The following is a 23071-nucleotide window of genomic DNA, read 5'->3' on the forward strand; positions in this document are numbered from 1 at the left end:
GGAACCAGCAGACTCTCAGTGCTCTTACCTAACAGGTAACCCTAATTTTCTTATCTGTATTGTGCATGCCCTCCCTCTACCAATTCGGATCCATATTTGCCTTTTTTGACTTACATTTAATTCCATAGCACCCTTTAAAGCCTCTTGATATATAAACAGCGGTCCATCACCCAGCATAGGACAGCATCAATCAAGAGCCCAGTTACCAGCACAGCTACCCTGGGACCTACACAGCACCTCCTACAGGTAAATACGTATTTTCTTAGCTGTGCCTCACAGACCCCATACACGTACACACCTATATACTATTCGCCAACAGCAGCAAGTAGCCTCAGGCACTGCGATTCACAACAGCCGTCCATTGCCCGGAACCGGACAACCATCAAGACGACAGACACCATCAAGTGCAGCCCTGTCACCCACACAGAGTCCTCCTTCTTCACGGGTAAATACTGCACTTCTTCTTATGGTCCATTTTGACCCTCTCTACTGTGTTATAGGTTTAACTAACAATACTCTATATCCACTAGCGGCTACTCCTAACCCCGCTGCCTTAACCAGCAACGATCATCACCCAAAGTACCAGCCATCCACACTTGGATATCCTATCTGACCGACAACAGGTAAATCACCTCTTCCACTAGGGAGATTAGCCATTCCAATCATACTGGTCACTATCTAGTCATTAACCCCTCCTTTCCCCCTCTCCCCCCCCCCGCCTTTTTTACACCCAGGTACCATCCAGACTACAACCCCTCTAAAACTGGCCTGGAAACCCACGAGGCCACTAGTACAAGAATATACACAGAGCCTCTACAACTAAATACCCACCATCAACCCCTATTTTATTATTTTAATATTTTAAGTGTCTATGTTATTTAACGTCATTTTTATGTGAGATTATTATCCTAAATAAAAATAAACACATTTTTATCATCCTCTCCTACTGTTCATATCTTGTCCCTAAAAAACCCTCCCCCTTCTTCTATACGGCCTAAACGTTACCAGCGCAGGATATTTTAAGTATTTTCATTTTAACAATTGGACTCTTCCAATATTGTCAACCTGTGGTTGGTTGTCTATGCCTTGCAGCAGGTAATATGGAGGCCTACCTACCAAGCGCCTACACACAATTCTATTTGTTAATATCGGCTCTAGGCTGGTTATTAGAGAAAGGAAACACAAGAAGTTCAGTTTTGGAAAGCTGTGGGCAACAAAACCATTTTTGAACAGTTTTGATACATCTTTTATAGCCTTTTATAGGACATGCTATACAACAGTATGATCAGTCATATAATTATTGCAATGTACCAGCATGGTCATGTACACTGGTGTCCTGATCCCCCAGCACCAGCTTCAATGCATTGCAGTATCATGACAGTGACGCCCTCATTATCACTGGCCCAATACCTGTGTAAGGCACACTATATAAACGCCCCAATGTAGCACTTAAATACCTCCTGACAAAACCACAGGTGGCGGTGAAATGCTTGTTGAGGTGTCCTTTAGCCCCATATCATATACTATCATATATATACTATAATGGTCAAAGGAAATTTCATTGCTATGACATATTGTTAATACCTGTTATTATGTAATAGCTGGTGATTATTTATGTACAGTGGTGTGAAAAAGTGTTTGCCCCCTTCCTGATTTCTTATTCTTTTGCATGTTTGTCACACTTAAATGTTTCAGATCACAAAACAAATTTAAATATTAGACAAAGATCACACAAGTAACCACAAAATGCAGTTTTTAAATGGAGGTCTTTATTATTAATGGAAAAAGAAATCTAAACCTACAGGGCCCTGTGTGAAAAAGTGACCCTAAACCTAATAACTGGTTGGGCCACCCTTAAAAGCAACAACTGCAATCAAGCATTTGCGATAACTGGCAATGAGTCTGTTGCAATCACACTACCACCACCATATTTCACTGTTGTTATGATGTTCCTTTTCTGAAATACAGTGTTACTTCTATGCCAGATGTAATCGGTAGTGTTGAGCGAGCATGCTCGACACTGCTCGGTACTCGCCCGAGCATCTCACTACTCGGGATGTTTGGCGAGCGCCCAGCATTTCCAGGCTATTCGGGCGGGAGCTCCGGTCTCCGCCCTGCATGTTTGGCGCTCTTTACAGAGCATGCAGGGATTGCCAGCCAGTCACTGTAATGCCGCAGCCATGTTGGTTGTGGGCATTACAGTGATTGGCTGGCCGCACAGCGTCACCTCGAGTATTTAAAACCGGGCGCCGCCATCTTGGACACAGTCGCTCCGGATCAGATGGCGTAGGGAGAGTGCTGCTGAGCTAGGGAGAGATTTATACTTCGAAATAGGTAGTGTAGGGTCTATAAAGCCTGCAAAATCAAACAAACAGTCCTTCTCAGGACTAATATCCATCCCAGATGTAACACCTGCACAGGGAATTGTCAGGGCAGCTACTGGTATATTGGAACTTACAGACACTAAGTAGAGCTTTGCAGCTGCTGTTAAACAGGGACCTACAGACATTAACCGTTTTTCCCCTGAGCTGCAGTGGACTACAATTCCCATGGACCCTTGTTTCAGTCAGATGACACAGCCTGGAAGGATAGAAGGAGAGAGAGTGAATTGGATGAGGAGGGACTTGGGGGAGGGAGCTGGGCAGGAAGTGAAAGTGAATGAAAGTTCAGAGAAGAAAGAGCGTGGCAGCTTGCTGTAAGGGACGGAGCGGTGTGGATCTGCATTACTCTACGCTGCCGAGTGTGGTGGCCCCCTCTGAGATACCCGCGCTGCTGGAGAGAGCGCAGTCTTGTCACCCTCTGAAGCAAGTTACATCAAGGACTTGGAGAGTTCTACCGGCACTCCCATCGTATAAAGGCCTGAATCCTGCCACCCCCAGCTTGTGTCCAGAGAACCATCTGACCGTTTGAGACACACAGTGAGTGCCCTTCTGAGACTTGTGGTTCTACCAGCGCTATTTACAGTGAGTACACTACAACACATACTATTGACATTAATATTCATCTAAGTGCACCAACGGTTCTCATTTGCGCGCCAACATCCACGGCAACTGGGCCCCAACGTTTGGACTGAGTTAATACAAAAAGGGAAAACCTGCTACGTGATATTTGCAGGGTTGAAGTAGAAGTAGATTGTGATGTGTATATGACTTTTATAGAGCACCGTTACTTGTATTGTATGTTATTCCTTTAAACCCACCTCAATTCTGCTGCATAGCAATAAACCTGTTAAACGGTTTTACTCCTGTTCCCTGAGAGTGTGTATTGAGCTGTGGCAGGGCTTCCCCAATCAGCCCCTGGCAGAAAATAACAGTCCCAGAGAGAGAGAGCTCCAATCAAGATTGGATGGAGGCACTGAGCCCTAGAGAGGTGAGACCCCCCATAACACCCAGTGTACCATGGTAGCCCTAAAAGGGGTGTTACACAGATATCAGGAAGCAGGCAGGCTGTATAGGAGATGCAGTGGTTATACCAACAAACACTGCATTACAGTCCTGTGTGCTGCTTTTCAAATTGCTAGACTTAGCCCCAGGTCTCAGGGGCCAGGAAAAATCCTTTTTTTTCATCTAAATCCTCTTTTTTTTTTTTTCCTCAGTCAGACTGTACAAATACCCGTCTTATTAGCCTTTTGGTATTCCGCCCCCCAAAAAAAAAAAATTTAGTGTGTCGGTGAGTGTTCAGACACAAATATATCTGCTTAAAAGAGTCTGGTGTAGGCCAGATAACTAGTACTGCGGTTTTCCTCTTCCATGGTTCAAATCTCTGTATTATCCACTTTTTTGCCTTTTTTCAATAAAAAAAAACAAACATTTTGAGTGTCTCGCTGACTGTTCAGACACAAATATATCTGTTTAAAAGAGTCTGGTGTAGGCCAGATAACTAGAACTGTGGTTTTCCTCTTCCACGGTTCAAATCTGGGTGTAGTCCACCTTTTTGCATAAAAAAAAACATTTCGAGTGTCTCGCTGACTGTTCAGACACAAATATATCTGTTTAAAAGAGTCTGGTGCAGGCCAGCTAACTAGAACTGTGGTTTTCCTCTTCCACGGTTCAAATCTCCTTTTTATTACCCTTTTGCCATTGATAGTGCGAGTGTAAGCTATTTTACTTCATTTACAATGGGCAAGGCGCGTGGCAAGGGACGTGGAACTGGACATTCTGGTGATGGTGCATGCAGAGGACGGGGCCGTGGCCAAGGTGAAAATGTGCCACAACCAACAGCCACATCTTCTCGCTCCCAGTTCTCGACCGAATTACTAGGGAAGCACATAATAGCACCACTATTGCGAACTGATCAGTGTGAACAGGTTATTAATTGGATAGCAGATAATACTTCCAGTCACCTGGGCACCACCACCTCCGGTCTGTCTTCCACACGGTCAAGTGTTAGTAGCTGTGAGTCTCGACCACATACTCCTCCTCACCCTGATGCTCCTTCCTCCCACCATGCCGAGTGTCGTCAGACAGCAACTGATCCCACAGTTGAACACTCTGAAGAGCTGTTCACTGGTCCATTTCCATATTTGGGCCCCTCGCCTGCTCCGCTTGAAGTGGTGGAAGAGGAGATTCCATGTAGCGATGGCCAAATATTTGAACAGCCACCGCCAAAGGAAGGCGACGCTGGCAATTTGTCACAAGAGATGGACGATGACGAGACCCAATTGCCACGAAGCGAGGAGGAGGACCGTGGTGCGGAAGTGGAAGAGGAGGAGGTGGTAGATGATCTAGTAACTGACCCAACGTGGCAGGAGGACACACAGAGCGAGGCCAGCAGCACACAGGGGGAGGGAGGCAGAGTACCCCAACAGGCAGGAAGAAGCAGTGTGGTAGCCGCAGACAGAAGGTGGGCAACCGCTCCCCGTAACACCAACACGAGGGACTTTGCCAGTACAACCAGTAGGTCTTTCAGAGTCTGGAATTTTTTTAAAGACTCTGCTGATAACACCAAAAAGGCCATTTGTACCACTTGCCAGGCCAGCATCAGCAGGGGTGACAAAACTACCAGCCTGACCACCACCAGCATGATGAGGCACATGTCAGCAAAGCACCCGACTTTGTGGGGTGAACCCCAGGGTCCACGACCAGTGTCAGCGGGTGTCACCACTGCTTCTTCCGCTGTTGTGCGTGTAAGAGAACCCCCTGTTGTGCGTGCAAGGCAATCCCCTGTCCATACTGCATGCAAAGATGCCCCCCCCTCTCAGTCTTCACTTGTTATGGCAGTTTCTCAAGAAACAGCATCAACGTCCACATCCACATACCACAGCAGCGTTCAATTGTCCATATCCTAGACCTTTGAATGAAAGCGAAAGTTCGCAGCCAACGCCCCACAGGCCACAGTCCTAAATAAGCACATTTCACGACTGCTTGCGTTGGAAATGCTGCCTTTTAGGCTGGCGAGACGGAATCTTTCCGCAACCTTATGGCAGTGGCCGTCCCTCGGTACTCGGTCCCCAGCCGACACTATTTTGCCCGGTGTGCCATCCCCGCTCTACACAAGCACGTGTCCCAAAACATCTGCCGTGCCCTCAACAACGCAGTTACTGGTAGAGTCCACCTGACAACGGACTCGTGGACAAGTGCTTGTAGCCAGGGACGGTACATCTCCCTGATGGCACACTGGGTAAACATAGTGGAAGCTGGGATCCAGTCGGACCTTGGGACGGAACACATCCTCCCCACACCGAGGATTGCGGGCCCTATGTCAGTCAGAGTTGCCCCCCCAGTGTACAGCTCCTGCTCATCATCCTCCTCCTCCTCCTCCTCATGTTCAGCCTCCATCTCAGATATCACCACATCAGTTACAAGCTGGAAGCACTGCAGTACTGCCTCGGCCAAGCGGCAACAGGCTGTGCTGAAACTCATAAGCTTAGGTGATAAACCTTACACTGCTTGTGAGTTGTGGACAACTGTGAAAGAGCAGGCAGATCTGCGACTGAGACCGCTGAACCTACATTCAGGCATGGTCGTGTGTGAAAATGGCCGTAACCTGGTGGCGGCTCTGAGGCAAGGCGAGATCACACACATACCATGCCTGGCTCATGTGCTTAACCTCGTGGTTCAGCGGTTTCTTAAATCGTACCCCGAGTTTCCAGATCTGCTCGTCAAAGTACGCAGCCTGTCAGCTCATTTTCGGAAGTCGGCTACAGCTTCCGCCGCCACTGACTGGTGTGTGATGTCCCCACACGTTGGAACTCTACCCTCCACATGTTGCAAAGGATTTGTGAGCAGAAGAGAGCAGTTGTGGAGTACCAGCTGCAACAAGGCCGTCAATATTCAGGTCAGACTCCACACATAAGACCTCAGGAGTGGACCTGGATGTCTGACATATTTACCATCCTGGCAAACTTTGAAAAGTCCACCAAGATGGTGAGTGGCGATGATGCCATCATTAGCGTCAGCATCCCACTTGTTTGTCTTTTGCAATGCTCTCTGAAGAGAATTAAAGAGGAGGCATTGCAGCCAGAGTATTATGAGATGGATCAAGAAGCCGTAGTGGGCGATTACACACAGCCCAGCTTCATCTCATCCCAACGTGCATTGGGGGATAATGAGGGAGAGGAGGAGGAGGAGGAGGAAGAACAGGATCTGGTATCATGCGCTGTAGACGGTAGTACCTGTACAACTGTCATACTGTCGGTTCAATGTGGGTGGCCTGAGGACAGGGGGGAGGAGAAGGAAGACGAGGAGGAGAGCATGGTCAGTCGTCATCTTGGTGAGGACACGGAAGTCTTGCCCGTTACCAGTCTGGCACGCATGGCTGACTTTATGTTACGCTGCCTTAACCGTGACCGTTGCGTTGTCAAAATGTTGGGTGACAGTCATTACTGGTTGGTGACACTTGTAGACCCCCGCTACAAAGAGAACTTTCACTCTCTTATTCCTGAGGTGGAGAGGTCTACAAAAATGGGGCAGTACCAGAAGGCCCTTGCTGCAGAACTGTTTAAAAAATTCCTATTTGAACACGCTAGCAGCAGAGGTCACAGTTCGTTGCCCAACCAAGGCGTACAGGAGAGAGAGACGCAACTCCAATCCAGCAGAGGCAGGGGAACACTGTCAACGTTCTGGGACAGTTTTCTGAGACCCGCCCAGCTTGCAGTCCCTTAGGCGCAGGGTACTCTCACAAGGAGTGGAAAGTTTCAAAAGATGGTGAGGGAGTACCTTGCCGACCGTACCAGCATCCTCCGTGATTCCTCTGTGCCTTTTAATTATTGGGTATCCAAGCTGGACACTTGGAATGAACTCGCTCTGTACGCCTTGGAGGTCCTGGCCTGCCCGGCCGCTAGCGTGTTATCGGAGCGTGTTTTTAGTGCCACTGGGGGAATTATAACTGATAAGCGCTATCGCCTGTCAACTGACAATGCTGACAAGCTGACCCTTATCAAAATGAACAAGGGCTGGATTGGGCCAGACTTCTCATCACCACCAAATGACAGCAGTCAAATCCACTGTGTTATTTCGGGAGGTCTATTCCCATGCACCGCCTCACACCCACACATGGGTATACGCTTCCTCATTTCGGCTGTTTTTTGCTCATCTCCTTATCCTCAGCCTCCACCACCACTATACCACCAGGGTGACCGTGGTCCGTGTTGCCAGCATTGCAAGATCCTCCGTCCTAATTTTTGGCAGCTTTTGCTTGGAAGGCATAGGCAAAGACTATGGGAGACCCACTCCCCAATAATGGGAATAATGTATTTAATATGCTGTACTGCATGGCTCTTGTAAGGGGCATTGCAAGTTCCTCTGTCCAAATTTTTGGCAGCTTTTGCTTGGAAGGCATACGCAAAGACTATGGGAGACCCTCTCCCTAATAATGGGAATAATGTTTTTAATATGCTGTACTGCATGGCTCTTGTAAGGGGCATTGCAAGTTCCTCTGTCCTAATTTTTGGCAGCTTTTGCTTGGAAGGCATAGGCAAAGACTATGGGAGACCCACTCCCCAATAATGGGAATAATGTTTTTAATATGCTGTACTGCATGGCTCTTGTAAGGGGCATTGCAAGTTCCTCCATCCTAATTTTTGGCAGCTTTTGCTTGGAAGGCATAGGCAAAGACTATGGGAGACCCACTCCCCAATAATGGGAATAATGTTTTTAATATGCTGTACTGCATGGCTCTTGTAAGGGGCATTGCAAGTTCCTCCATCCTAATTTTTGGCAGCTTTTGCTTGGAAGGCATAGGCAAAGACTATGGGAGACCCACTCCCCAATAATGGGAATAATGTTTTTAATATGCTGTACTGCATGGCTCTTGCAAGGGGCATTAAAATCGTCTTGTTAAGCTACTGTGACCTCCACGTCTCTTCCAAGGGTCATTGATATTGTCTTTTTATTCCACTGTGACCTCCACGTCTCTTCCAAGGGGCATTAAAACCATCTTGTTAAACCACTCTGAATTCCACGTCTCTTCCAAGGGGCATTGATATTGTCTTTTTATTCTACTGCGACCTCCACCATACTTCCAAGGGGCATTGATATTGTCTTTTTATTCCACTGTTACCTCCACCACTCTTCCAAGGGACATTGATATTGTCTTTTTATTCCACTGGGACCTCCACGTCTCTTCCAAGGGGCATTAAAATCGTCTTGTTAAGCTACTGTGACCTCCACATCTCTTCCAAGGGGCATTAAAACCGTCTTGTTAAGCTACTGGGACCTTCATGTCTCTTCCAAGGGGCATTAAAACAGTGTTGTTAAACCACTCTGAACTCCACGTCTCTTCCAAGGGGCATTAAAAGCGTCTTGTTAAACCACTCTGAACTCCACGTCTCTTCCAAGGGGCATTGATATTGTCTTTTTATTCCACTGCGACCTCCACCACTCTTCCAAGGGACATTGATATTGTCTTTTTATTCCACTGTAACCTCCACCACTCTACCAAGGGGCATTGATATTGTCTTTTTATTCCACTGGGACCTCCACGTCTCTTCCAAGGGGCATTAAAACCATCTTGTTAAACCACTCTGAACTCCACATCTCTTCCAAGGGGCATTAAAAGCGTCTTATTAAGCTACTGTGACCTCCACGTCACTTCCAAGGGGCATTAAAACCGTCTTGTTAAGCTACTGTGACCTCCACGTCTCTTCCAAGGGGCATTAAAATCGTCTCGTTAAGCTACTGTGACCTCCACATATCTTCCAAGGGGCATTAAAACCGTCTTGTTAAGCTACTGAGACCTTCATGTCTCTTCCAAGGGGCATTAAAACTGTCTTGTTAAGCTACTGTGACCTCCACGTCTCTTCCAAGTGTCATTGATATTGTCTTTTTATTCCACTGTAACCTCCACCACTCTTCCAAGGGGCATTGAAATTGTCTTTTTATTCCACTGGGACCTCCACGTCTCTTCCTTGGAGCATTAAAACCGTCTTGTTAAACTACTTTGAACTCCACGTCTCTTCCAAGGGGCATTAAAACCATCTTGTTAAACCACTCTCAACTCCACGTCTCTTCCAAGGGGCATTAAAACCGTCTTGTTAAGCTACTGTGACCTCCACGTCTCTTCCAAGGGGCATTAAAATCATCTTGTTAAGCTACTGTGACCTCCACGTCTCCTCCAAGGGGCATTAAAACCGTCTTGTTAAACCACTCTGATCTCCATGTCTCTTCCAAGGGGCATTGATATTGTCTTTTTATTCCACTGGGACCTCCACCACTCTTCCAAGGGGCATTGATACTGTCTTTTTATTCCACTGTAACTTCCACCACTCTTCCAAGGGGCATTGATATTGTCTTTTTATTCCACTGTAACCTCCACCACTCTTCCAAGGGGCATTGATATTGTCTTTTTATTCCACTGGGACCTTTACGTCTCTTCTAAGGGGCATTAACACGGTCTTGTTAAACCACTCTGAACTCCACGTCTCTTCCAAGGGGCATTAAAACCGTCTTGTTAAGCTACTGTGACCTCCACATCTCTTCCAAGGGGCATTAAAACAGTCTTGTTAAACCACTCTGAACTCCACGTCTCTTCCAAGAGGCATTAAAACCATCTTGTTAAGCTACTGTGACCTCCACGTCTCTTCCAAGGTGCATTAAAACTGTCTTGTTAAGCTACTGTGACCTCCACGTCTCTTCCAAGGGGCATTAAAACTGTCTTGTTAAGCTACTGTGACCTCCACATCTCTTCCAAGTGTCATTCATATTGTCTTTTTATTCCACTGTAACCTCCACCACTCTTCCAAGGGGCATTGATATTGTCTTTTTATTCCACTGGGACCTCCACGTCTCTTCCAAGGGTCATTAAAACCATCTTGTTAAACCACTCTGAACTCCATGTCTCTTCCAACGGGCTTTAAAACCATCTTGTTAAGCTACTGTGACCTCCAAGTCTCCTCCCAGGGGCATTAAAACCGCCTTGTTAAACCACTCTGAACTCCACGTCTTTTCCAAGGGGCATTAAAACCATCTTGTTAAGCTACTGTGACCTCCACGTCTCTTCCAAGGGGCATTGATTGATATAGTCTTTTTATTCCACTGTGACCTCCACCACTCTTCCAAGGGACATTGATATTGTCTTTTTATTCCACTTTAACCTCCACCACTCTTCCAAGGGGCATTAAAACCATCTTGTTAAGCTACTGTGACCTCCACGTCTCATCCAACGGGCATTAAAACCGTCTTGTTAAACCACTCAGAACTCCACAGCCCTTCCAAGGGGCATTGAAATGTTGTTTTTAATTACCTCTAACCTCCACGACTCTTCCAAAGGGCATTGCATTTCCTCCTAATTTTAGTCAGCTTTTGCTTTTCAATGCATAGGCGAACACTAAGGGAGACCCACTCCCCAATAGAAGGTTTTTAGTACGCTGTAATCCACGTCTGTTTCAAGGGGCATTGCAGTTCCTCATAATTTTTGGAAAGCTTTCCATTCACTGCTTAGGCCAACAGTGTACAGGTGACCCAGTTGCTCTAAATGGAAAAAACGGTTTAGTTAAGGCCCTCTGACCTCCATGTCACTTCCAAGGGTCATTGGAGTGCCTGGAAATTTTTGGTAGGCATTGCACTCACTGTATGCCCTATAACTGTGTAGCCAAACCGCTCCTTTTGGTACAGAAACATATCCTACAAGACATGTGTGGTTGACTGGCCTGATATTGATGTGAATGGTCCCTGTTCCTCCTGCTCTCTCTCTTTTGCCACCACCTCATCATTCATTCATCACCTGAAGCTTTGTTTTAACGGGAGTCATAGAACTGGGATAGTAGCAGGAAAACATCCAGCAATCCTCGGAGGAGGTAGGATATGCGCCAAAACGCTGACCACCTCAGGCCTAGCCGCTACTACATACATGCACTTGCATTCCAAGGAACAGAAAGCTAAGGAGATGGATGGCCTCATGATCATGAATAATTTACTCGTTGTGTAGGAGGCCGACCACTGCTGCTGTCTACCTTCTGAACTTTGTGTTGAAGCCTGATTGACCGAGGACCCGCAATCCTCTATGTCTGGAGGATGTGTTGCATCCCAGTGTCCAACTGTGTCCCGGCTTCCACATTATTAACCCTGTGTGAAGGCGTCAGTGAGATGGACCATCCTTGGCCACATTCACTTGCCCACGTGTTTGTGGTTAGGCTGTCCTTCCCACTAAATGCACTGGAGATGGCACAGGTAATGTTTTGGTATGCGCGCTTGTGTATAAGGCGCACAAGGACAAATAGGGGCGGCTGGGTACTGTTTATGGACACCCGGCCGCCCGTAGGCGGCTGGGGACCATGTGTGGGTACCCGGCCGCGGGGCGGCTGGGGACCGAGTATGAACACCTGGACGCCCCCTGGCGGCTGGGGACCAAGTGTGGACACCCGGCCGCCGGGCGGCTGGGGACTGAGCATGGATACCAGGCCGCCGACGCAGCCATGACGTGGTGGCCAGATGCCGCCTGCACATGCCTAAAAGGCCCAATTTTAAGTGCAAGCAAGCAAGCAGTATGGTACTGCAACCTGGGGGTGGGTGGGTGGCAGGCAGCATACTTGCGCTTGCATTGAAAGGAATGGGGGAGGTACAATTGAACACTGCCCTGGGACAAGGACTTGCACAGGGATAGTTGCAAGTCTGCATCTTCTGATGCGGCAAGGATCACTTCTGATGGGCACACTTTTAGGCAGTGACCTGGGTGTCAGAGATGCTTCCAGGGGTCTTCCCCATGCTGTTCCCATGTCTTTTCAGCACTGTATGCATGTGTCACACAGCACATGGCCAGATAAGGTTGTAAAATGTTAAAATGACATTTCCCGGTGAATGCATTTGTCACGGTTGAAAGCAATACAAAAGTGCAAAAACGCATAAAAAATGCTATTTGTGAACATAGCCCAAGGTGTGGAGGAGTATTTTTGTTTTTGGTTATTTATTTTACCTTATACACAAGTCTTTACCCTGGAAAGGATGTTCCTTAATATATTTCACAGGAAAGCAGTTTGTTTCGTTTTTGAACGTTTTATACTGAGCCCGTAAAAGTGGCTTAATACCTCTGACCACGTTGTTGACAGCAGTGATCTGGGAGTCAGAAATGCTTCCTGGGGCGATCCCCATGCTGTCCCCATGTCATTGCTCGGGTCTCCCATAGACTAACATTAGGCTCGTTGCTCGGGTCGTGCACCCGAGTATCACGGTGAGTCTGGCCCGAGCTTCGAGCACCTGAGCATTTTAGTGCTCGCTCAACACTAGTAATCGGACATACACCTTCCAAAAATCTCAACTTTTGTCTCGTCAGTCCACAGAGAATTCTCCCAAAAGCCTTGGTGATCATCAAGATGTTTTCTGGCAAAACTGAGACAAGCCTTTATGTTCTTTTTGCTCAGCAGTGGTTTTCATCTTGTAACTCTGACATGCATGTCATTTTTGCCCAGTCTCTTTCCTGTGGTGGAGTCGTGAACACTGACCTTAACTGAGGCAAGTGAGGTCTGCAGTTCTTTGGATGTTGTTGTGGGTTTTTTGTGACCTCTTGGATGAGTCATCTTTGCGCTCTTGGGATAATTTTGGTTGGTTGGCCACTCCTGGGAAGGTTCACCACTGTTCCATGTTTATGCCATTTGTGGATAATAGCTCTCACTGTGGTTCACTGGAGTCCCAAAGCTTTAGAAATGGCTTTATAACCCTTTCCAGACTGATAAATCTCAATTACTTTGTTTCTCATTTGTTCCTGAATTTCTTTGGCTCACAGCATGATGTCTAGCTTTTGAGGATCCTTTGATCTACTTCACTTTGTCAGGCAGATCCTGTTTAAGTGATTTCTTGATTGAGAACAGGTGTGTCAGTAATCAGGCCTGTGTGTGGCTAGGGAAATTGAACTCCGCTTCCCAAAGATGTGATAAACCACAGTTAATTTATGTTTTTACCCCCTTTCTGGCCCAAGGTGTACTAATACGTACAGTACAGACCAAAAGTTTGGACACACCTTCTCATTTAAAGATTTTTCTGTATTTTCATGACTATGAAAATTGTACATTCACACTGAAGGCATCAAAACTATGAATTAACACATGTGGAATTATATACCTAACAAAAAAGTGTGAAACAACTGAAAATATGTCTTATATTCTAGGTTCTTCAAAGTAGCCACCTTTTCCTTTAATGACTGCTTTGCACACTCTTGGCATTCTCTTGATGAGCTTCAAGAGGTAGTCACCGGAAATGGTCTTCCAACAATCTTGAAGGAGTTCCCAGAGATGCTTAGCACTTGTTGGCCCTTTTGCCTTCACTCTGCGGTCCAGCTCACCTCAAACCATCTCGATTGGGTTCAGGTCTGGTGACTGTGGAGGCCAGGTCATCTGGCGTAGCACTCCATCACTCTCCTTCTTGGTCAAATAGCCCTTACACAGCCTGAAGGTGTGTTTGAGGTCATTGTCCTGTTGAAAAATAAATGATGGTCCAACTAAACACAAACCGGATGGAATAGCACGCCGCTTCAAGATGTTGTGGTAGCCATGCTGGTTCAGTATGCCTTCAATTTTGAATAAATCCCGAACAGTGTCACCAGCAAAGCACCCGCACACCATCACACCGCCTCCTCCATGCTTCACGGTGGGAACCAGGCATGTAGAGTCCATCCGTTCACCTTTTCTGCGTCGCACAAAGACACGATGGTTGGAACCAAAGATCTCAAATTTGGACTCATCAGACCAAACCACAGATTTCCACTGGTCTAATGTTCATTCCTTGTGTTCTTTAGCCCAAGCAAGTCTCTTCTGCTTGTTGCCTGTCCTTAGCAGTGGTTTCCCAGCAGCTATTTTACCATGAAGGCCTGCTGCACAAAGTCTCCTCTTAACAGTTGTTGTAGAGATATGTCTGCTACTAGAACTCTGTGTGGCATTGACCTGGTCTCTAATCTGAGCTGCTGTTAACCTGCGATTTCTGAGGCTGGTGACTCAGATAAACTTATCCTCAGAAGCAGAGGTGACTCTTGGTCTTCTTTTCCTGGGGCGGTCCTCATGTGAGCCAGTTTCTTTGTAGCGCTTGATGGTTTTTGCAACTGCACTTGGGGACACTTTCAAAGTTTTCCCAATTTTTCACACTGACTGACCTTCATTTCTTAAAGTAATGATGGCCACTCATTTTTCTTTACTTAGCTGCTTTTTTCTTGCCATAATACAAATTCTAATAGTCTATTCAGTAGCTCTATCAGCTGTGTATCCACCAGGCTTCTGCACAACACAACTGATGGTCCCAACCCCATTTATAAGGCAAGAAATCCCACTTATTAAACCTGACAGGGCACACCTGTGAAGTGAAAACCATTTCCGGTGACTACCTCTTGAAGCTCATCAAGAGAATGCCAAGAGTGTGCAAAGCAGTCAACAAAGCAAAAGGTGGCTACTTTGAAGAACCTAGAATATAAGACATATTTTCAGTTGTTTCACACTTTTTTGTTAAGTACAGTGGTGGCCAAAAGTATTGGCACCCCTGCAATTCTGTCAGATAATACTCAGTTTCTTCCTGAAAATGTTTGCAATCACAAATTCTTTGGTATTATTATCTTCATTTAATTTGCTTGCAAGGAAAAAACACAAAAGAGAATGAAGCAAAAATCAAATCATTGATCATTTCACACAAAACTCCAAAAATGGGCCAGACAAAAGTATTGGCACCCTCAGCCTAATACTTGGTTGCACAACCTTTAGCCAAAATAACTGCGAACAACCGCTTCCGGTAACCATCAATGAGTTTCTTACAATGCTCTGCTGGAATTGTAGACCATTCTTCTTTGGCAAACTGCTCCAGGTCCCTGATATTTGAAGGGTGCCTTCTCCAAAATGCCATTTTGAGATCTCTCCACAGGTGTTCTATGGGATTCAGGTCTGGACTCATTGCTGGCCACCTTAGAAGTCTCCAGTGCTTTCTCTCAAACCATTTTATAGTGCTTTTGGAAGTGTGTTTTGGGTCATTGTCCTGCTGGAAGACCCATGACCTCTGAGGGAGACCCAGCTTTCTCACACTGGGCCCTACATTATGCTGCAAAATTTGTTGGTAGTCTTCAGACTTCATAATGCCATGCACACGGTCAAGCAGTCCAGTGCCAGAGGCAGCAAAGCAACCCCAAAACATCAGGGAACCTCCACCATGTTTGACTGTAGGGACCGTGTTCTTTTCTTTGAATGCCTCTTTTTTTTTCCTGTACACTCTATGTTGATGCTTTTTGCCAAAAAGCTCTACTTTTGTCTCATCTGACCAGAGAACATTTTTCTAAAACGTTTTAGGCTTTCTCAGATTTTGGCAAGCTCCAGCCTGGCTTTTTTATGTCTCGGGGTAAGAAGTGGGGTCTTCCTGGGTATCCTACCATGCAGTCCCTTTTCATTCAGACGCCGACGGATAGTACGGGTTGACACTGTTGTACCCTCGGACTGCAGGGCAGCTTGAACTTGTTAGGATGTTAGTCGAGGTTCTTTATCCACCATCCGCACAATCTTGCGTTGAAATCTCTCGTCAATTTTTCTTTTCCGTTCACATCTAGGGAGGTTAGCCACAGTGCCATGGGCTTTAAACTTCTTGATGACACTCCGCACGGAAGACACAGGAACATTCAGGTCTTTGGAGATGGACTTGTAGCCTTGAGATTGCTCATGCTTCCTCACAATTTGGTTTCTCAAGTCCTCAGACAGTTCTTTGGTCTTCTTTCTTTTCTCCATGCTCAATGTGGTACACACAAGGACACAGGACAGAGGTTGAGTCAACTTTAATCCATGTTAACTGGCTGCAAGTGTGATTTAGTTATTGCCAACACCTGTTAGGTGCCACAAGTAAGTTACAGGTGCTGTTAATTACACGAATTAGAGAAGCATCACATGATTTTTCAAACAGTGCCAATACTTTTGTCCACCCCCTTTTTTAGGTTTGTTGTGGAATTGTATCCAATTTGGCTTTAGGACAATTCTTTTTGTGTTTTTTCATTGAAGACAAATTAAATGAAGATAATAATACCAAAGAATTTGTGATTGCAATCATTTTCAGGAAGAAACTGAGTATTATCTGACAGAATTGCAGGGGTGCCAATACTTTTGGCCACCACTGTATATAATTCCACATGTGTTAATTCATAGTTTTGATGCCTTCAGTGTGAATGTACAATTTTCATAGTCATGAAAATACAGAAAAAATTTTAAATGAGAAGGTGTGTCCAAACTTTTGGTCTGTACTGTATCTGTGACCTGGGCCTTATGGACCAGATACGTATTAGTACGCCCTGGCGATTTCGCCCGAACACAGGCTATGCGAGCATGATCACCGCCGGGTATCAGCTGATTGTCACAGCTGACACCCGGTGCTATGAGCTGGGAATGGTCCTGCACCACTCCCAGTACATTAACCCCCGAAATGCTGCGATCGAAGTCTATCGCAGCATTCCGGGGGCAAGAGGAGGTAAGCGCCGGTACTCACTTCCTCTCCGACGTCCCGCGGTGTCTGTGGCCGGGTCCCGTGGTTGTCATGTCACCAGACAGCAGGAAGATACGTTGATCATGTGCAGAGCGCGATCAAAGTATCTTCTGCCTGTGCAGCGCTGACAGGTTGTATAGCACAGGGAAGGTGCTGCATTCCTGTGCTATACAGCCGATCAGAATGTAAAAAGTGAAAGTCTCATAGTGGGACAAAGTATAAAAGTAAGAAAAGTGTCAAAAAGTGAAAAAAAAAAAAAATTGTAAAAATATTAAAAAAAAAAAAAAAAGAAAAAAATAATCCCCAAAAAGAAAAATATAATGTACCCATCAATAAATGAAAAAAAAAAAAAAAAAGTAAACATATTTGGTATCACCGCGTCCGGAACGACCTGACCTATAAAACTGTTTCACTAGTTAACCCCTTTAGTGAACACTGAAAAAAAAAAAAAAAAAAAAAAAGCAAAAAACGATGATTTTTCTTCATACCGCCAAAAAAAGTGGAATAAAACGCGATCAAAACGACGAATGTAAATATAAATGGTACCGCTGAAAATGTCATCTTGTTCCACAAAAAACAAGCCACCCTACATCTCCATCAGCTGAAAAATAAAAAAGTTATAGCTCTCAGAATAAAGTGATGCAAAAAATTTCTTTTTTCTATAAAAGTTTTTATTATGTAAAAGCACCAAAGCATAGAAAAAACTATATAAATGTGGTACCGCTGTAAACATACTGACCCGAAAAATAAAGCTACCTTATCAATTTTACCACACGCGGTACGGCATAAAAAAAAACAAAAAAACAATTCCTGAATTGTTGTTTTTTGTTTATTCTGCCTCCCAAAAATCGGAATAGAAAGCGATCAAAAAATGTCACGTGCCCGAAAATGGCACCAATAAAAAATCAACTCGTCCCACAAAAAACAATCCGTCACATGACTCTGTCGGCAGAAATGTGGAAAAATTGTAGCTCTGAAAATATGGCAATGCAAAAACTAGTCTTTGCAAAAAAAAAAGCATCTTTTAGTGTGTGACAGCTGTCAATCATAAAAACCCGATATCAATCTGGCATCGCTGTAATCGCACCGACTCGAAGAATAAAGTCGTCTAATCACTTATACCGCACGAGGAAAGGCGTAAAAAATAAACTCTATGGTTACGGCTGTGCTAGGGTTAGGGTTGTGCTAGGATTGTGCTGGGGTTGGGATTATTTCAAAAGTAAAGAAAAAAAATGACGATATGTGGACTAGTGTTAAGCGCAAGTGCTTGCTACTTGAGTTTGCATAGGGTGCTTGGGTATGCACCGAGTATCGCGGGTGCTCGAGTGACATGCTCGAGCCTCTGCCCCATATGCTTCGCGGCCAGAAAAACCTCGTGGGGATTGCCAGCCATGCACGAGCGATCCCCGCATGTTTTATTTTGGGTGTCTAACAACCGTGAAACATGCGGGCGGGGACTCGAGCATGTCACTCAAGCACGCGCGATGCGCGATGCGTGATGCATACCTGAGTACCTGATGCAAACTCAAGTAGCGAGCACTTGCGCTCAAGACTAATGACAACTTATTCAATATGATGAACTAATGTTATCAATTTCTGTGTCGTACCTTTGGGTTCAAAATGTTCACTATATCCCTTGATAAAATTCTTGAGGGGTGTAGTTTCCAAAATGGGGTTACTTGTGGGGGGGTTTCCACTATTTAGGCACATCAGGGGCTCTCCAAACGCGACATGACGTCCGCTCTCAATTCCAGCCAATTTTGCGTTCAAAAAGTCACACAGTGCTCCTTTCCTTCTGAACCCTGCCGTGCGCCCAAACAGTGTTTTTTCCTTACATATGGGGTATAGACGTACTCTGAAGAAATTGCACAAAAGTTTTTGGGGTCCATTTTGTCCTCTTACTGTTGTGAAAATAAAAAATTTGAGGCTAAAACATCATTTTTATGGAAAAAGTTTTATTTTTTATGTTCACATCTCCATGTTATAAACTTCTGTGAAGCACCTGGGGGTTCAGAGTACTCACCACACATCTAGATAAGTTCCCTGAGGGGTCTGTTTTCCAAAATGGTGTCACTTGTGGGGGGTTTCCACTGTTTAGGCACATCAGGGGCTCTCTAAACGCGACATGGCGTCCACTAATTATTCAAGCAAATTTTACATTCAAAAAGTCAAATGGCGCTCCTTCCCTTCTGAGCTCTGCTGTACACCCAAACAGTGGTTTTCTCCCACATATGTGGTATCGGCTTACTCAGGAGAAATTGCACAACAAATTTTGGGGTCCATTTTTTCCTATTACCATTGCAAAAATTAAAAAAAATGGGGTCTAAAGTAACATTTTGATGAAAAAAGTTAAATGTTCATTTTTTTCTTCCACTTTCCAAAAATTCCTGTGAAGCACCTGAAGGGTTAATACACTTCTTGAATGTGGTTTTGAGCACCTTGAGGGGTGCGATTTTTAGAATGATGTCACTTTTGGATATTTTCTGTCATAAAGACCCCTCAAAGTCACTTCAAATGTGATGTGGTCCCTAAAAAAATGGTTTGTAAATTTTGTTGGAAAAATGAGAAATCGCTGGTCAACTTTTAACCCTTATAACTTCCTAACCCAAAAAAATTTGGGTTCCAAAATTGTGGTGATGTAAAGTAGACATGTGGGAAATGTTATTTATTAACTATTTTGTGTGACATATCTCTCTGATTTAAGGGCATCAAAATTCAAAGTTTGAAAATTGTGAAATTTTCTAAATTTTTGCCAAATTTCCATTTTTTCCACAAATAAACGCAAGTGATATCGAAGAAATTTTACTACTATCATGAAGTACAATATGTCATGAAAAAACAATCTCAGAATCAGTGGGATCCGCTGAAGCGCTCCAGAGTTATTACCTCATAAAGTGACAGTGGTTAGAATTGTAAAAATTGGCCTGGTCATTAACGTACAAATAACCCTCAGGTAAAGGGGATAAGGGGTGTGTGGCAATCACTTTTTCACACAGGGCCCTGTAGGTTTGGATTTCTTTTTCCCTTAAAAGGGAAAAGACATTCATTTAAAAACTGCATTTTGTGGTTACTTGTGTTATCTTTGTCTAATATTTAAATTTGTTTTGTGATCTGAAACATTTAAGTGTGACAAACATGCAAAAGAATAAGAAATCAGGAAAGGGGTAAACACTTTTTCACTCCACTATATACAAATTCTAGGTGACTTCACCACAGAATGCAACTTGATATGTAATATTTGCTGTTATGCAGCAGCCTTTTGCTACATTATACAGACATGTCAGTTCATTGTATACTATTTATAGCCTGGTTCTGATTTATATGTATGTCATTAGTATTACATTATATGACATCATTTAATATTTTTGTGGGAGCTGTTTTTCTTCTTGTGCCTGCATGAGCCCATAAATCAACTTTTTCATCTTATTCTTGTGCTCTTGTCACATATAGATATGCAAACCCCAGTTATTTTATTTTGTGCTTAAAAAATATTTATATTTTATTCATGATTATTGCTGGTGCTCCCCTTTTTCCACTGTAGGTTTATAAATTGTATTCACAAGGGTTTTAATTATATATATATGAGCAATTGTCTATATTTTGTGCTGTATAAATTATTGCAATGTGTTTTATGTCCTCTGATTTATAATCTACTTGCCCAACTTTACTGTATATTGTTTTCTCTATTAAAGTGATGTGATGGAGATGCATAGCGAGGGGTTTAACACAGTTGGTAGAACACATATCATTGAGCCCTCTACCCTACGTAATGTATGTTTGCAGCTGCAGAGGTGCTCCCTAATCATAATGGGTGTAGGAGGCACCTTAGCGAATAACAATGCTGTTACTGAATAAAAAAAGACTACATAAAGACCAAGGCAAATACTTAGACCATGCAGTGATCATATAGTAGTAAACATCAGTTCTACAGACTGCACAAGGTATTACATTACAGATCAATCCATTGACTCACAGGTGACATCCTGTTTCATTAGAATGATTTACTTGTCCATCTGGCCCAGACCGTTATGACAACATCTTTCAGCTATGACTTGTCTGCAGAGTTTTGACACATTTGACTTTACACATTTCCAGCACCTTCCACAGCTGTTCCCAACCTTTACAAACTCTCCTTCCTGTTGCTACCTTCACTTCTCTGTCTGAAGTGGCCCTACTAGACAGTAATAAAATAATAGAAAATATAAAAAACATCTGTGTGCTCCCTAGAAAATAATAGTATTGTATTTTGCCCCAGACAGTGCCTTCAGAACCTAATAAAGATCAGAGTGCCCTCTTGACTGATTATAATGCATAAAGAGCTCCCTTAACAGATTATAATGCCCAGAGATCCCCCTTAATGAGCAAAAATGTCTAGAGTGCCCGCTTAATGAGTACTGGAGTTCATCTAAATAATTCATGTTAAAAGTAGTAGTGCCCCTTAAGTTCCCTATTAAATGTAATAATGCCCTAGAAAAAACATTTCTACTAAACTAAACCCAACTCCCCAACTAGCAGAGTAACTCCCCTCTTAGGCGCAATTAATTGTAAAGGAAATGTGGCGCCCCTGCTGCGCATGAATGCCACAGATCCTAGAGGGGTGCATGAACGGATTCCTCCACAAGAGGCCCTCATAGCATACACACACCTCCACCTTCCACCTCAGACCACCAGAGGGAGCCCGTTAGGGATATAAATAGGGAAGGTGGAGCTAGGCAAGCAGTTCCTCTGGAGAGTTCAGCAAGTGCAGGTCTGAATACAGAGTCGAGCTCAGCTAATAGTTCCTGAAGTAGAGAAGCCTGAGAGAGGTCAGCCTGCAGTGGAGCTCAGTTAGAGCCCAAGGCGTGCCGACGCCATAAGAGCGGTGAAGCGTGGCAAGCTGCCGCTAGTGTGTATAGCCTAGTGAGGGCCTCGAGCGAGGCCGAAGGCTAGAGGATTGAGTAGCATTGGGGGCAGAGGAGCTGTACAAGCTCACCCCAGAAAACATATACCGGACACCGGGTCCGCATCTACAGGGCCGTATATCCCCCTGTAGAGACAACCGGAGACCCCTGGAAGACTTCAGGTCCCAGGATCACCCAAGAGCTGATACGTACCAGAGCCAGGAGTCACGGAGGGCCCGCAAGCTGGGAGCGTGTACTCCAAGAGAAGGCCCTACCACAAAGTCAGCCGGTGCAGGACAGAGACAAAGTTAGACCTAGCTCCAGGCAGGTCAAAAACTTACTACACAAAGGCAAGAGGCAGGAGGCCCTATACCCGCTCACTGGGGAGGATCCCGATATGCACCCTTCACCCTACAGTGCTCCGGAAAGTGCCTGAATTTCGATCAGTAAAAGATACTGAAGTGAACTTTGTGTCTGCCTATACTTCTTCAGACCCGGCTGGGTCCCCCCTGTCCTGCATCCCTTCTCCTACGCTGCCCTGAGGCCTAGCTCCACCTGTGGGGAGCTACACCACCCAAGCTGCCTTGACACCGGCCTCAGTGGGCTGCCGCAGCGCTGGTGCTTCTCACCAGACACCCACAGGTGGCGTCACAAACTTTTATATCATTATCCACCCTTTTAAAAGAGAGTACGGACTACCGCGACATCCCCTGAAACTACCAACAAGGCCCGGGCACGACATTCTCTTTCCTGGCGTCACGAACAGGATTTCGTGCCCGCTGCAACGAAGGAGTGTTATGCCCGTTGCCACCGGATACTGTGCGCCTTTAATCAAAAACTGTGTATTTAACTGTGGCGAAGATTGCCGCCATTGTTGGGCCGCCGAGCGGGAAGAAGGGTGTAACCTCGGGAAACTGAGAGGCCTACCTGCAAAAGCGCGCAAAGCCCCGGATACGCCCCACGCCTCGACGTCAAACCAGGAAGCGCCAGGTCCTGGAAGGAGCCCCGTTGAACGCTCTGACGTAGGACGCAAACGACGCAAGGTCCTGAAGAAGACCATCATCTGCGGAGCTGCCGCCTACAGGAAGAAAAGAAAAGAAGGTAGGCCACGGTTCGCTAGGGGGGTGCCAGAATGTCTGAGGAACAGCAGAACGCCGGAATACCGGTTAACGGCCCTGATGTTCAACCCGTGCCCGACGTCGAGCAGGCCGGAGAAGCCGCTCCACCAGCAGCGCCTGTAACCCCTGTCATACCCATGGCCCTACCGTATATCCCTGGAGCGAAGTGGCTCCCCCAGTACAGCGGCAAACCAGATACCCTGTCTGGATT

The sequence above is a fragment of the Phyllobates terribilis genome, unplaced genomic scaffold (assembly GCF_046119375.1).
Source record: "Phyllobates terribilis strain yellow unplaced genomic scaffold, ASM4611937v1 Scaffold_1__5_contigs__length_1240528914, whole genome shotgun sequence".
NCBI classification, from domain to species: domain Eukaryota; kingdom Metazoa; phylum Chordata; class Amphibia; order Anura; family Dendrobatidae; genus Phyllobates; species Phyllobates terribilis.